Raw genomic sequence first — 4,529 nt, 5'->3', positions numbered from 1 at the left:
CGCTTTCTCTCCCTTTCTCTCAAGCCCTAGCTGGCCTCAAAATGTCCCTTCCCACACTCATCACGGCCTCTTCAGAGTCTGGAAGGGAGGGGAGCCCTGGAGCCCAGGTGGCCCATCCTTCCCCATCAGTACTGCTGCCTGCTGCCCCGTTGGCGCCAAGAGGAGTGCCCTGGCGGGGAGGTCAGTTTACATGCCAGGTTCCCAGGGCACAGGTACAGGAGACCATCCCCGGGCAGGGCTTCCAGAGAAGCACCGCCTCTCAGTCCCCAAGCAGAGGCAGTGCCGCCACCTGGGAGCTGTAGATTTAAGGACCTTGATTCAACCTTTGCCTTCCCTCCGGCTAAAGCCTGAAACCCCATCTGTCTGGATTTATTTGGACAGCTTTAGAATGTGCTATCCTTGTGGGAGTTTTAAACTGTGTCCGCAGGTTTGCCAACACTATTCTCAACAGGTGGAGTCAAATCCCTTTCCCCTGGGGCACGGGCTAGACTTTGCCATTCGATTCTAATGAATAGAACGTGGTGGATATGACTACGTTATAAAAGACATCAAGGACTTTTAAAAAATTTTTGTCTTATATTGGTGTATAGTTGATTAATAATGTTGTGTTCATTTCAGGCGTACAGCAGCGCGTCTACTAAATTGAAACAATACAGAGAAGATTAACATGGCCCCGGCCCAAGGACTTCCTTTGTTTTCTGTTTTGGTTCTTTGCCCTGGGGAAGGGTAGCTGCCATGTTGTGAGGATGCTCAAGCAGTCTTTTGGGGAGCTCCACGTGGTCAGGAGCTGAGGCCTCTTGCCAATGGCCACGTGAGGGCCTCATCTTAGATGTGACTCTGCCAGCTCCAGTCCAGCCTGCAGATAGGTGACTATGGCCCCCTGCCAGTCCCTGAAATCCCTGTGAATCCTTGTAAACCCCCTGAATTCTTGACTGCAACCTCAAAAGAGACCCCAAGATAGAACCATCCAGCAAGCCATGGTCAGATTCCTGACCCACAGAAACAATGTGAGATAATAAATGCTTTTTGAGGCGTTAAGATGCTAAGTTGGAGGTCAGAGCACTAACAGAGTGCTAAATTGAAAAAGAGAGTCTGGTCAAAATCAGACAAGAACATTCCTCTGAATATTTCTTAAGGGGGTGCCTCACTGGGAGCTAACAGGACATCCCTCTTCAGTAACTTGGCATTACCAGGGTCCCGCTTGAGACTGGGGCATCTGAGCGCTGGTTGAAGTAGCCACCTTGTGTTTCAAGGTGTCGCCGCATCGGATAACTTTGCATCCGCATCTTTAGGGGCTAGGATCCTACTCCCCTGCTTCCAGGGGGGGCCTGCCAGCTCCCGGGTTGGATCACTGCCCCTACTCACGCTGGAGCACGCACTTGGGAAGAACCATGGCGAGAGGCATTAATCACAGGCTCTTCCTCTCTTAGAATGTTTTCTGACTGAACTCATGTCAGTTGTATAAATTAAGGACTTGCTAGAGTTTGCTCAAATTTCATCTTAAAATGTATTTTTTTTAAATAGATCTTTATTGGAGTATAACTGCTTCACAATACTGCGCTAGCCTCTGTCGCACAAAAAAGTGAATCAGCTGTACATATACATATATCCCCATATCCCCTCCCTCTTGAGCCTCCCCCCCACCCTCCCTATCCCACCCCTCTATGTCGTCACAAAGCACCGAGTTCGATCTCCCTGTGCTATGCGGTTGCTTCCTACTAGCTAAGTATTTTACATCTGGTAGTGTGTATATGTCCATGCCACTCTCACTTCACCCCAGCTTCCCCTTCCCCCTGTGTCCTCAAGACCATTCTCTATGTCTCTATTCCTGTTCTGTTCATCAATGTATTTTAAATTTCACTGAATACTGAGCTTAGCAATTCGCGTGCCTCACTTCCTGTTGACAGGTAGTTTTTCTTTGAAAAGGGACTTGTAGAGTATTTTCAGTTTCCTTTTGGCAGTTCCTAATGTAGTTTTGGCGGGGGGAGAAAACACTTCATTTTGTCTAACCTACTGTTGTCCTAAAGAACATGATTTGGAAAATGATGGTGTTGGATCCATAAACCTGGCAGCTTCCTTGAAGGTTGTGCTTTTCTATCAACTTGTATAGGCTTTAATGTAATGGATGATACACTTAAAAAGCAAAAGGAGGGCTTCCCTGGTGGCGCAGTGGTTGAGAATCTGCCTGCTAATGCAGGGGACACAGGTTCGAGCCCTGGTCTGGGAGGATCCCACATGCCGCGGAGCAACTAGGCCCGTGAGCCACAACTACTGAGCCTGCGCGTCTGGAGCCTGTGCTCTGCAACAAGAGAGGCCGCGATAGTGAGAGGCCCGTGCACCGCGATGAAGACTGGCCCCCGCTTGCCACAACTAGAGAAAGCCCTCGCACAGAAACGAAGACCCAACACAGCCAAAATAAATAAATTAATAAACTCCTACCCCGAACACCTTCTTTAAAAAAAAAAAAAACGCAAAGGGAAATTAAATTATGGACCCATAATCTGAAGATGGCCTGGGTAAGCTTTTCTTGTCTGAAAGTGGAAGCTGAGATGTAAGATGAGCCAGTCCAGGTCACTTGGTTGTGGTTAATGGGGGGCTGAGATGGACACCCACCTACTGGGTGCTCCTGGGGTGAGACTGGGGGGCTTCCCTAGGCGTCAGCTGACCCATCGTGCCTGATGGGGGTGCCAGATAAATGCAGGATGCCAGGTTAAATGTGAATTTTTGATAAACAACAAACAAGTTTAGTGTAAATAGGTCACATTTTTTATTTACCTAAAATTCAAATTTAATTTGGTTTCCTATATTTTTGTTTGCTCAATGGGGCAACTCTACTGCCCGGGCCCTGGGTTAGCCAAGGCCTCCAGGGGCAAAAGTCTCCCCAGTCGAGCTGCTTGGGTTGTCAGGTTTCACTGTCCTCTGTCCCCTGAATGAGGCACAGATAAGATCCAGACATTGGTCCACAGGAAGCAGAGACAAGGACGATATCCTCATGCAAGTGTTGAAGGAGAGTCATGCCCTCCGTCCTCACGCCCAATCCCTCGTCCTCAGCCTAGTAATTCTTTCTTTTTGAAAAAATAATTTTATTGAAATACAGTTGATTTACAGTGTTGTGTTAGTTTCAGGTAGACAGCAAAGTGATTCAGTTATACATTTATACACATCTATTCTTTTTTTGATTCTCTTCCATTATAGGTTATTATAAGACATTGAGTATAGTTCCCTATGCTATACAGTAGGTCCTTGTTGTTTATCTATTTTACATATAGTGGTGTGTATATTTTAATCCTAAACTCCTAATTTACCCCTCCCTCCTTCCCGCTTTGGTAACCATAAGTTTGTTTTCTACGTCTGTGAATCCATTTCTGTTTTGTAAATAAGTTCATTGTTTTTAGATTCCACATATAAGTGATATCCTATGATATTTGTCTTTAAACAAAAGTGGTTGCTTAATTCTTTCTCTAAACAACACAGATCCCTCAGCAACACCCAAGGTTCTCTGCAGGAGGCCCCCGCAGGGGTTGCAGAGCAGGCATGTCTCTGCCTACGGGGCTCAGAGCTCTGCGGAGCTCGTCCTGACAGGGATGGGGGACTGACCTCTCAGAAATCGTGGCCCTGAGTCACCTTCCAGGGACTGGGTGGGGGACCTCCTTAGAGAGAGGAGGCAGGTGCCAGCTGCCTGCCCACCTCCAGGAGGGGCCCTACGTCTGGCCACAGCAACCTTGATGGCCCACTTGACCTTGAGCCCCTGGAGAGAAGGAGCTGTCTCTTCTGTGTCTTTGAGTTCTAGCTCCCGGCACAATGCTTGGCAGAGCAGGGGGTCTGTGATTCGTGGCTAGGTGGTGGATGGATCAATGGGAAAGTCTCTGGCGATAGATCTGGGTCTCTTACCCTCACCCCACCCTCATCTGCACACCGTGAAGTCCCATCTTCAAGGCCAGAACTGGTGGTTCTTTCCCGTCTGAATCTCTGGGGTCTAGTCCTCAAAGGGAGGACGCATCCCACAGGGAGGACTGAAGCAGCTGCTGTGTGGCCTTTCTTTGCCTGCAGAAGGCACCCTTTTCTGGCTTTGTGGAGGCCAAGAGAGACTCAGAACAGGCCGCCCAGTGTGGGAAGCCCGTCCACGCTAGCTGTGTGATCCTGAGTGGATCCCGGACTCGGTTTCCCTCATCTTCTGGGGCGGTCTGTTTGGCGCTGACCTTTTACCACTTTATAGTCGACAGCATCACCGCCAGCAGCCGGAGCACACAGGGCTCTCGGGGCCAGGTGGCTGCAAATAGGGCCGGGCTGCCACAACGCTGGGGATTGTGGGAGAGTCCACTGGCCTGCAAAGAATGCGAAGGGAGGAGCTGTGTCCCGAGGCAAGCTCTCCCTCACTGATCAGGAAAGTGGTGTCAGGGGCTACGGAAGCAGGCCGGGTGGGCTAGGCCCAGGGCTGAGGGCAGAGATGTGGGTCCTGGGAACCCAGCCAGGGGCTCCCGGAGCTCATGCATCTTCTGAAATCAACACTCCCTGTCACCATGTCCCAA

The 4,529-nt window shown here is 49.6% G+C and overlaps 1 pseudogene; it reads left to right on the top strand.

Moving 5' to 3' along the window:
• Positions 1-618: 618 nt before the first annotated feature.
• On the top strand, positions 619-713 carry LOC115839890 (U6 spliceosomal RNA; annotated as a pseudogene).
• Positions 714-4,529: the final 3,816 nt, after the last annotated feature.

Source organism: Globicephala melas, chromosome 16, assembly GCF_963455315.2.
Source record: "Globicephala melas chromosome 16, mGloMel1.2, whole genome shotgun sequence".
NCBI lineage: Eukaryota > Metazoa > Chordata > Mammalia > Artiodactyla > Delphinidae > Globicephala > Globicephala melas.
This window is presented reverse-complemented; position numbering and strand designations above follow the sequence as displayed.